Source organism: Equus caballus, chromosome 8, assembly GCF_041296265.1.
Source record: "Equus caballus isolate H_3958 breed thoroughbred chromosome 8, TB-T2T, whole genome shotgun sequence".
In the NCBI taxonomy this organism is placed as follows: Eukaryota; Metazoa; Chordata; class Mammalia; order Perissodactyla; family Equidae; genus Equus; species Equus caballus.
Window position 1 is genome coordinate 1,277,220 of NC_091691.1, and position 12,400 is coordinate 1,289,619.

A 12,400-nucleotide genomic window follows, 5' to 3' on the forward strand; every position below is an offset into this window, starting at 1 on the left:
GCAGGGCCGGGCCCGGGCGCTTGGGGATTATGGGGGGCGCCGCCGGCAGGCTTGAGTGTGCTGGACTTGCCCGCGGGGACCGCGCTGTCGTAGGTCTCAAGGAGGGGCTTGGACTAGCTTCTGGGCAGAGGTGACAGGACGTGGAGCGACTGCTGCAGAAGCCCAGGCGCCCAAACCAGAGTCGGGAACCGAGCTTACATCCTCTGCTGCAAGCTACTGTCGCCATCCCAGTCAGGGGAAGGCAGACAGCCCTCATCGCTGGCTGGGGCCCCTCCGTCCATACCATGGTCCAGGCCACTATCATCTCCCCACTCCATCCCCTGCCGTCCACACACAGCTTCAGGACGCCCTGGTTACAGGCGTCTCCACGCACGCGCTTCTGCCCCTCCGTTCAGGCTATGCAGGGTGCTCGGTTCCTCTCGGCGACCCTGCCCTCAGGAGGCTGCGGAGGTCCTGGCCCATCTCACGGCCTGTGTCCCAGCCAGGTCTTCTTTCACCTCCTCTAACCCAATGACCTTCTTCACCCCTCTGGGCCTTTGCTTAGGCTGTTCTTGTCGCCTGGAATGACCCCTCAATCGCCTTGTGCCTCCCACTGTCCCACTTCTCCAGCGCAGCCATCCTTGACTGCCCCCCACCCAGGAAGCTCAGGCCCCTCCCCACAGCGCCCCTCACGGTCATGGTTAAATGGCTCTCTGTTCTGTGTCCACCTCCATCCACAGTGGGGTCTGAGCACAGGGCTGGGTCACCAGGTACTCAGTGGTGCTAAGCATGCTGGGTGTTGGATGAAGGAGCAGATGGGCAAATGAGTCTGGAGCTGAGGGTCCTGAGTGGGCCACCCACCCTAGCCAACCTCTCCTCCTCCTTGGCCTGGCACTCCAGGCCCTCATGACCATCCCTGCTGACTTTCCAGTCCCTGCCATCTTTTCACCTTCTGTGGGAGCCCCTCACCACTGCACCCTGGGGCCTTTGCCTGCACAGTGCTGCCCCTGCCCATCACAGGGCTGTGGGTGGTGTGCCATGGGCCCCTCTGGAGGCCAGCATCCCCCACCCACATGTTGTTCTCACTGCATTCGAGGGCCTAGTTAAGACTCTGGGGCCTCCCCAGCAAATTGTGTGGAGGGGGTCCTGGCATGGATCCAGGCTGGGCTGAGAAGGGAGACAGCAGGGCGGCCACTGGGACCTGTGTCCCCAGGACCCACAGGGGCATAGCCTCCATGTGTGTATGTGTGTGTGCGCGAGATTGGGGGTGCTGTCGACCCTGTTCTTGGGCAGCCCTGGCCCCAGGCCACGGTAAAGAGGCCAGGGTCCCCTCTATTTGTTCCTTCATTCATTCACTCATTCATTCCTTGCAGCCAGTCTCTCTGGAAGGTGCAGGAGGTGAGAATTTAGCACACTGTCAAGCCCTCAGCACGCACTCCCCCACATCCCCCATCCCTGCTGAGTCACCGGGCCGTCTGGGAGCTCCAGCATCTGGCTCTGCTGGTCCCTAGAGTCTCGTTACCGCACCCCCGCCCCTCCTCCAGTAATTAAAATACTGCAGACAGGAGAGCCTTGGAGCCTTGGATTCCTTCCCCAGGCCTGCTGGAACCAGGGCGCGGGAGCCGGACATCTGAGCCTCACCTGTGAAATGAAGGAGGCCCCTATGCTCCCCAGGAGGAGGCAGCAGGGAGGCTGGGAGGGTGGGAAAGGGCGCAGGCGAGACTCCAGGTTTGCCGACCAGCAGGTGTGGATGTGAGAGCCGGGAGGGGTGAGGGTGGCTGCCGGGGCAGCAGCTGTGGGCCGACAGAGGCTGGGAGTTTCGGCGTCTCTGACTGTTGAGACTGGTGGAGGGGGTGTGAGATGAACAGAGCTTTTGCGGCGAGGAGTTCAGGTTCCTGCAGCCGCTGCAGATGCGGGGTCGTGGCTCGTGGTAAAGGGTCCCACAGCCATGGGCGTGGAGAAGATGGATAGCACGGGAGCAAGTGCCGAGCGGGAAGGAGGCCCTGGGAACCCCGATGGGTCCTGAGGAGGGCTGCAGAGGTGTTGCTGAGGGGCGAACAGGCAGGTATGGTCAGCAAGACCCTGAGCCCCTGAGGTCGAATGCAGTGAGGGTTGAGAAGTAGGTCGCGGTGACCCTGGCCCAGGCTGCATCGGTGGAGGGGCTGGGCAGAAGCTGAGGACTCAAGGTGAAGAGATGGCTTGGGGAGCCCTGGCTGAGCCTGGCTGGTCAGAGCAGAGGTGAATGTCGTCCCTTCAGAAGGGATGGGCCAAGAAGAAGGGACAGAGCTGGGGGCAGCAGGGGACACACACACAGGCCTGCTTTCTGGTTCCTCCTGGAAGCTCCTCACAGCCCAGCCTGCCCCGCGGCTCCCTGCACTGAGTTGCTGACAAGGGCCCAGGGCAGGGCCCAGCTCCTTCCCTGCCCCGTCCCTCCCCTGTGTGCCCAGGGCCAGGGGCCAGGCATGCTGGGGGTGGGGAGGCCACCAGCTCCCAGGGCTGTCCCCAGCCCAGCTCTGTGCATTCAGGTGGGCCCTCCCATGCAGACAGGGTGGGCAATTTGCGACCTTGTCACTCATTAACTTATTAACAGTGCCGGGCCTCAGCAGGGCCGGGAGGAGAGAAAACCCTGGGGCTCTGGGCGCAGGGGGGCAGTCACTCCATGTGACTTAACTGTTGTCACTTTTGCACTCTGTTGCCATTAAACCGTGGCAGCCACCTGGAGAGGAGGTTTTATTTCCCAGATCCTGAGGGCAGGACAGAGCTCAGAGGGCAGGACCGGGCCAGATTTGCACATTGAGGGTCTCTGATGGCCTCTGAGGCGGGAGATGAGCAGCCTTGTGACTGTAGCTTCAAGGTCATCAGGGGGCATCTGCAAACGCAGATCCCCAGGTCTCCCCTGACCCCAGGAGGTGGAGTTGGGTGTGGGTGCTTGAGGGCATGGTGGGCTTCAGCTGCTTCTACAGCTGTCTGCACACCACATTCAGGCCCACCTGGTTCTCAGGGAAGTGGGCACTTGCAGATGCAGGTGGAGGTCCCCAGAGCTGGCTGGGCAGTATGTTCTTGGCCGGCTCGGAGGGTCTGTGTGGGGAAGGGGCACACCAGGCAGGGCCTGAGGGGTGAGCGGGACGGGACCTCTGCACAAGCCACAGGTTCTCCGAGCTGCCTCTGGAGGGGTGGAGGCCCCTGGGGGGAGCAGGGAGTGTGGTCTTCCCTGAGCAACCCAGCTACCCCGTTGGGGTGGGGTGGGGTGGGGGAGCTGGTCCTAGAGGAGGCGATGTGGGCCAAGGGTCTAGGGGGTGCTGCTGCCCTACGTTCTGCTCGTGGGCCCAGGCCCTGGGCTCAGACTCCAGAATGTATGGCGCCTGCCCATCCTCCTCTCCAGCCACGCTGCCCACTCTGGCAGCTGGACGGGCTGGCCTTTGGAGGGGGCCACACGAAGCCGGCTTACTGGTGCCCAGCCCTGTGCCCTTAGGAAGGGAAAGCTATGGTGCCTTTTGGGTCCCCAAATTGTAGGCCACGCAGTGGGGTCTCTGTAGACTAAGCCAGTAGGTCTGGCTTGGGCCATGGCACAGGGCACGGTTCTGGGCTAGTTCATCCTGCCTCATGGATGTCTGGCAGCCCTTGTTGCCTTGCCTCAGTTTACCTGCCTGTCAGAGCCCAGGACGAGTCCTTGCTGGCCAGGAGATGGGGAGGGCAGTAGAGGTGGTGGAGGCTGGGAGGGCATGTAGGAGTCAGGTTTGTCTACTCTGGGAGGCCCCGCCGCCTGGACCCTGAGCTGCAGGTGGCCCTCATTTAAAGAAGGCACCGTAGAGGGAAAGTGACTTGCTTGAGGACATCATGGGGGCTGGGGTTTCCTGTGGAGGCTGGACACCTTGGCCCTGGAATTGTGTCCAGGCCTCCTGGCAGCTCTGGCTACCCAGGTGTTCCCTGGGAACTGGCCTGGGGCAGATGGCTCTGCCAGGGGTGGGTGTGGGGGGCAACTCATTAGCCGGTAATGACCTTGTCTGACCTCAGTAATAAGCTCATTACCTGGTAATGACCCTGTTTGCTTTGTCCTAGTGTCAGCAGCCCTAGAATGTCTGGCCTAGGGTGGCTCTGACCAGTCTAGGCCATGGCCATCAGCCCCCCACCTGGCCCCAGGTGGGGCGTAAGACCCACCAGCATCTATGCGTGCCCTGAGGGCATCCTTGGCTCCCAGTGGAACAACTCCGGGTTCCTGACTCTCCCCAGTGGCTGCACAACCTTGGGCATGTAACCACTCTGTGTTTCACTCCCTCACAGAGCTGGCAAAAGAGGGTCTGCGTGAGGCAGGGTGGGGAGGGCTGCCTCTGAGGGACGTGCCGTCCCACACAGGGGTCCTCAGGGGCTCCCCTTTTCCTGCCACCTGGGCTGGGGTCTCCATGTCAAGGCCATCCTCACCACCATTGGCCCCTGGGGGTGGACCTCATTTCTGGTGAAGGGCTCTGAGGGGGAGCCCACGGGTTGGGCTAACCACCTCCCTGTGAACAAAGGTCACTTCTCTGTCCTCATCTTCGATCTTTTGGCAGCACCGACACAGCTGGCACGCCCTTCTGGTGACCCCAGACTCTGGTGCTTCTCTGTCCCATGCCATCCCCCTGGACTGAGCCACCACATCCCTGCCAAGCCTCAGGTTTCGCCCCTGCCCTCTCAGAGCGAGCCTGTTAGGTCTAAGTCTGAGTAGGACCCCCCCCACCCGACATCCTCCAAAGGCTCCTGCCTCACTCCTGCAGAGCCTGGAGTCCTTTGTGCCCATACAACCCCGAGGTTTGGACCTGCCCCTCCATGACCCGCCTCCTCTTGCCCACCATGCCAGCAACTTCCCACCGTGGGGCCTCTGCGTGTCCTGCACCCTCACTTCAGGTCACAGTTCACATACCCCTCCTGGGAAGATTTAAAGGGTAAAACTCAGTGTTTTCCTTTCCATATAGGAAAAAACCCAGTTTTCCCCTACTATGTCGTTCTTCCCTGTGTTTTTCTTTCCTTTCATGGAGAACACTTCACTTCTGACACTTCTGGTCACCAAATGTGTGGAGATTTTTCCCCACACCAACAAGCACAACAACAGGGTGTCGGAGAATTGGACTCTAATCTGGCGTTATCTGCCTGGAGATAGCGCCAGACGCCGCAGCTGAAGGGCTCAGTCCCCCAAGACTGCGCGCCCCTTCAGAGGCCAGTCACTAGCCCAGGTTGTCACCTGTAGATTGGAGCTTCCCACGTCCTCCTCCTTGGGTTGGGTTAATTTGCTAGAGTGGCTCACAGAGCTCAGGAAACGCTCACGTTGACCAGTTTATTAAAGGAGGTGATAAAGGACACGGACGAACGGCCAGATGAGGAGATACACAGGGTGAGGTCTGGGAGGGTCGCGAGTGCAGGAGCTTCTGTCCCCGTGCACTTGGGGTGCGTCACCCTCCCCGTGTGTGGATGGGTTCACCAGCCTGGAAGCTCTCCAAACCCCATATTTTGGGATGTTATGGAGGCTTCATCAGTAGGCATGATTGATCCTTAACTCCATTTTCAGGCCTTTTTCCTTCTCCAGAGAATGGGGAGTGGGGCTGAAAATTCCAAGCTTCGAATCATGGCTTGGTCTTTCCAGTGACCAGCCCTCATCCGGGAGCCCACCCGGAGTCACCTCACTAGAAGAAAAGACACTCCTATCACCCAGGAAATTACACGGGTTTCAGGTGCCCGGTGCCAGGACCCGGGGGCAGAGACCAGTGTAGAGATTTTCTGTTGTCTCACAGAGGCCTTCCCTGACCCAGAGCCCTTCGCCATACTGCCCCTGTGTCTTCCTACCTAGCACTCGCCACGCTTTGTAATTCCTCCTGGACTGTGGGGTCTCTGGTCTCTGTCCCACTTTGGATTTGACTTCCACCAGGGCAGGGACCCCTCTGTGTCCTCAAGGTCCAGGAAAGTGCCTGGCACACGTAGCCACATCATCAGTACTTACTATCCCCGGGTGAGAGTGTCTGCACTGGCCTTAGGGTTTGGCAGGCGCTCAGTGGATGTTGCTTTATTATTTCAGGAGGGGCTCACAGCAGGCCCAGCTGGTGGTGCTGGCTGCATCTCTGTGTCCCCTGTCTGGATGGCTTGAGGAGGGGCAGGGTCCTCACCCAGCCCCATCCCAGGGGTTCCCTGTCCACCCAGAAGTGTCTCTGGCCTGGCTGTCTTCCCTCGCCCTCGGTGTGCGGCCAGGGGACCTGGGCACTGCACACCTGACCAGGCAGTGGAGGGGCAGTGGAGCGGGGGGTGGTGGCAGGGCCGCTCCCATGGCGGGGGGGCATGCTGGGGGGAGTGGAGGGGCGGGGAGTGGTGTCTGGGAGAGTGCATGTGACCAGCCCTGTCACTCCCCACCCACCCCACCGAGCCCCCTCTGAGCCCTTCCGCCTCGGCGTGGGAGAGGGAGATGCAGGAATGCACGTGTAGACCTCTTTCCAGGATTTGAACCAGGTTCTCAGGCATTTGTGTACACCCTCGTAACTAACACCCACATCAAGGTCTTTCCTCTACATCTTCCTGTCTCAAATGAGAAAGTTTGAAGGAGATCAATTATTCTCTTCATGTGTTTAATGTAATATGTAATAACACATGCAATAGCACGGAGCATGTATTAAGCTAAAAGCATCATAACATAAGGACTACCTGTGAGCCAGCTACCCAAACCAAGAATGTCCCCAGTACCAGTGACTCATCCCCTTCTCTCCAAAGGCACCTGCTATCCTGAATTGTGTGTTTCCCCTGCTTTTTACATATGTGTATTTTTTCATGTATGTAGGTATCTCTAAACAGTATATTGTTTGGTTTGCTTGTCTTTGAGTGTTATAAAAATGGTTTTACACTGTGTGCGGTCTTCTCAGACTTGCCTCTTACAGCCAAGATGACTTCTAAGATTTGTCCATGTTGTTGTGTAGTTGTAGTTCATTCATTTTCGCCGCTGTATAATATTCCAGTTGATTTACTCATGCTCCTGTCAATGGACATTTGAATCGTTCACTTTTTTGCTTTAATTAACTGCTTCTATGGACATTTTTGTACCTGTCTCCTCAGTCCATATGCAAGAGTTTCTTAAAAGAATTTATCGAGAAGTGGAGCTGCTGGGTGCGGGCCAAGTAAACACTTGGGAAAATGCCAAATTGTTCATGAATACCCACCCTCACCAGCAGTGCACAAGGATCTCTGTTGATCCATGTTCTAACACTTGGCACTGATATAATTCTTGTATTTTGCTAAATACAAATTTTGTGTTCTGATTTTGTGTTTCCTCCGTTACTGGTGAAGTTGTGCATCTTTTCATGTGCTTATTACAATTTATGGTTCCTGCTCTGTGAAATACTTGTTCATCACTTTTACCCATTTTCCTGTTGAATTGTTCATTTGTTCTCTTATTGAAGTTTAAGTGTCTTAAGTCGTTTACTTTTATTGAAATATGACTTGCATGTAGTATAGGGCACACATCTTAGATGTACATATGTACTTTTATGTTCGTGCCCACCCATTGTATTAGTCCATTCGTTCTGCTGTAACAAAACACCACAGACAGGGTGGCTTATAAACAACAGAAATTTATTGCTCACAGTCCTGGAGGATGGGGAGTACAAGATGAAGGTGCCAGCATGGTCACCTTATGGTGAGGGCCCACTTCTCGGTTCCCAGCTGGTGCCTTCTGGCTGTGTCCTCACGTGGTGGATGGGGCTAGGGAGCTCTCTGGAGCCTCTTTCATAAGGCACTAGTCTCATGCATGAGGGCTCCACCCTCATGACGTAAGCACCTCCCACAACCTCCACCCACTAAAACCATCACATTGGGCATTAGGATTTCAATGTATCAGTTTGGGGGGGACACAAACATTCAGACCATAACACCCATGTAGCTAACACCCAGATCAAGATGAGCAACATTTATAGCACCCAGAAGGCTCCCTCCCAGGCAGTACCCCCAAAAGGCAACTGCTTTTTAAGCCAGTAAACTTTAAGTGTTTAGTATGCTCATCTGTTATCTATGATGTGTGTGTGTGTGTGTGTGTGTGTGTGTATATACATATATGTGCAAATGTACTCTCTCAGTTTTCTATAGTAAATTATTTTGGAACTTTCTTTATGGTGTTGTTTGATGAACAGAAGTTTTAAACTTTAAAGTAATTGAATTTATCACTCTTTTTAAAAATTGTTAGTGTACTTTATGTCTTGCTTAATAAAATTTTTCCTACCCAAGAGCAAAAAGACAGCATCCTATGTTTTCATTTTAAAACTGAAAGTGTTGCTTTTAACATTTAGTCTCATGCCTGCATAGAATTGATTTCTGTGTTTGGTTTGAGGTTGGGATTCAATCTTACATTTTCCATTTGAATAACAGTGTTTGTTTCCTTACTGTGCTAGTGTTGTATATGGTTCTGTTTCCAGATTCTCTGTTTTGTTCTACTGGTCATTTTGTCTGTCCCTGTCTCACTATCATAGTGTCTTAGTTATTATAGTTCTATAAAATGTTTTAATATCTGGTAGGACAAATCCTCCCATCCTATTTTTCTTCATGAGTATCTTGGTTATTCTTGTCCCTTTTCTTTTCCATATACATTTTTGAATCAGCTTGTCAGGTAACACACACACACACACACACACACATCTTGCTGAAGTTGTAATTGGATTATGTTAAATCTGTAGATTAATTTGGGGAAATCAGCAACTTTATGATATTGAATCTTCCAATCCTCAAACATGGTATATTATCTCTCTTATTTGGATGTTTAAATGTCTTTAAATCAAATTTTATGATTTTTCTATAGAAGTTTTGCATAATTTTTCTTCAGCATTTTATCTTAGTTTCTGTTGTTATTGCAAATGGTATATTTTTTAAATTGTATTTTCAATCTCTTTTGTAACTATTATATAAAAATTTAGCATATTTTTACATCATGATCTTCTAGCCAGCTGCTTTGTTAAACTCTCTTACTCTTTCTGGGAATAATGTAGATTGTTTGGGGTTTTATGGTAACAGTTTAAAGGAGAGAAAATGGAGCTATATAGGATCAAAGTTTTTTATACAATTGAAATTAAATTGGTGCTATCCAAACTAAATTGCTACAAATTAAGATGTGAATTGTAATCCACAAGGCAATCACTAAGAAAATAACTCAAAAATATGTAATGAAAGAAACAACAGGACATTAAAATGGCACATTAGAAAATATCTATTTAGCACAAAAAAGGCAGTAATTCAGGAACAAAAAAAGACAGAAGACATGTAGAAAACAAATGGCAAAATGACAGATGTAAGTCCTTCCTTATCAGTAGTTTCATTAAATGTAAATGGATTAAACACTCCAATTAGAAGGCAGAGATTGGCAGAATGGATAAAAAAACATGTTCCACCTATGTGTTGTCTACAAGAGATTCCATTTAGATTCAAAGACACAAAATAGGTTGCCAGTAAAAGTAGGGAAAAGATATTCCCTGGAAACATGTAACTAAGAGGGAGCTGAGTGGCTTTACTACTTCAGGCAAAATAGACTTTAAGACAAAAATTGTCACTAGAGACAGGACATTATACAATGATAAAAGAGTCAATCCATCAAAAAGATGTAACAATTATAAACATATATGCACCTAACAACGGAGCCCCAAAATACATGAAGTAAAACCTGACAATTGAAGGTAGAAATGGACAATTCACCAATAAGAATTGGAGACTTCAACACCCTACTTTCAATAACGGACAGAATAACTACACAGAAGGTCAGCAATGAAACAGGAGACTTGTAGAATGCTATAAAACAGCTAAACCTAACAGAAATGTATAAAAACACCCCACCCCATAACAGCAAAATACGCATGTTCTCTTGTAGAAATAGGTTGTTCTCGAGGATAGAACATAAAGGAAGGTTAAATACATTTAAAAGAATTGAAATAATACAAAATACATTCTCTGAGCACAAAGAAATGAAAAACAGGAAATTTGGGAAATTCACAAAGAGATGGAAATTAAGTAACAAACTCCTAAATACCAAATTGGTCAGAGAAGAAATCACAAGGGAAACTGGAAAATATTTTGAGATGAGTGAAAACAAAAACACAACATATCAAAACTTATGGGATGCAGCAGAAGCACTGGTTAGAGACAAATTTACAGCTATAAGCACCTGCATTAAAAAAAGAAGAAAGCTGTCAAATCGATAACATAACCTCCTACCTTATGAAACTAGAAAAATAAAAGCAAACTAAACCCAAGACAAGCAGAAGCAAGAAAATAATACATATTACAATGAAGTAAATGAAATGGAAAATAGAAAAACAGTAGAGAAAATAATGAAACTAAAAATCTATTCTTTGAAAAGATCAACAAAATTGACAAACGTTTAGGTGGATCGACTAAGAAAAAGAGAGAAGACTCAAATGACTAAAATCCGAAATAAAAGAGGGCACATTAATACTGACCAATATTTAGATAACTTAAATGAAATAGAGTAATTCCTACAAAGACACAAACTGCTGAAGCTGACCCAAGGAGAAAGAGACAATCGGATTCTGCGAGTGGAGTGCCGCCCGGCACACGCAACACCACAAGTGGCACTGAGTTGGAGACTGGGCTGGGGCGGAGGCGTGACGGACCTTGAAGAGGTTGCCAGTCAGGGCTTGAAAGAAGGCAAAGAAGGTGTTACTGGAAGATGAAGGAAGAAGAACCTTTATTAGGTAGTGGTAGAAAGTGTAGCAAAACTGTCGCTTTGGCAAAGTGGAAAGTAGTAGCTATGCGTAATGAACTCATGCATCTGGCTGAGGAGATTCCGAGGTGGTGCTGAAGGTCCACCTGGCTTTGCCTAGCTGCCCACAATAAAAGGGGAAAGGAGAGAGATGAAGTGATAAAGGAGCTACTTGGTTTTCAAGTGGCACTGGGAAGAGATGCGAAGGGCCTGGGCCAACTTTTCCAGCCAGCAAAGGGGTCTCAGAGTAAGCGAGGACCTCACATCGAATCCAGGGTGCTGTCGGGAGAGCACATCTTGTGGTAAAGATGAGGCCAAGGTATAGAACCTTTTGTTAAGACTTCAGAAAGATTTAATTTGGTGCCTCACGGAAGGCCTTCCTAAGGACATGCTTTGTGGACCCTCGCTTTGAAACAATAGGGCTTCTAACATTTAACAGGTGTGTCCATAGCAGCTTCATATGGTGCTCAGGTAGAAAATGGGTTATATTGAAGAGATTTTGGGGTGTTTGGCTTTTGTCTGAAGAAGTAGAGTTTATAAAGTAATACATAAGAGACCCAAAAGTTTTAAAAAGAATTATATCAGTTAGGCTTAAAGGGACATAGAATGAAATGAAAAGATGCCTTTGGACCTCCAAACTTCTGTGAGCAGGAAGCAGGCTGAGAGAGCTACTGAACAGAGGCATTCCCTCGGGAAAGGAAGGATGACAGAAGAGAACCAGAGCTGCAGAGAACGAGTCCCAGGGAGCAGGACTGGGCCCTAATCAAGGAACACTGACGTGTGTTCAGCTGGACGTTAGAGTTGCTAGGGTCCAGTGAGTGTTGTGTCCCACCCTTAGCCCTTGCAGAATGGTAGTATCATGGCGGTTATCGTATGCCTGTCCCTCCATCATATGCTGAGTGGCAGGCTGCAGCTAACTCATCTTTTCCACCTCCAAGTCTTCAGATCAAGAGGAGGCACCCTGAGTCAAACCGAGACCTACACCTGAGGAGCCTTACCTGCGCCTTACCTGCCAATGTAGATGAAGATTCTGGCCCTTGGGCCTGAGCCCCCTGCATAATGGGATGAGATTTTGAGAGGGACTTGCGAGGGGGTGAGTGTATTTTGCATGTGGGAATAATGATTGTAAATAATTTTTGGTCAGAGGGCAAACTGTGGTGGTTTTAAAACATGGCACAATCTTTCTGACATGCCCCCACTGAGAGGTGGGCTCTGTGTCCCTCCCCTGACTCTAGGGTGGCTCAGGAGTGCTTTGACAACAGAGTGTGGTGCAAGTGATGCTGTGTGACTCCGGAGACTGAGTCATAAAAGGCTGTGTGGCTTCTTGGGACCCTCCCTTTCTCACAGGATGCTCCCCAGAATGCAGTCACCGTGCTGTGAGAAGCTCATGCCACATGGAGGGACCGTACTGAGGTTCTCAGGTTGAGTCCCTGTGGGGCCCAGCCTGTGAGACTTCCTGCCCAAGTGCCAGGCATGCCAGTGATAAAGCCTCCAGATGATTCCAGCCTTCAGTCGTTGAGTCACCCAACTATGACAGTCTTCTCAGCTGAGACCCCAGCGGCTGTGGGATACGGATGAGCCCCCTGCCCCATCTTAATTTATGACTCATAGAATCCACGAATATAGTGAAATGGCAGTTGTCTTGCATCGCTGAATTTGGGTGGGTTTGTCACGCAGCAGCAGATGAGCAGGATACCCTCCTGCGGGAGGCGT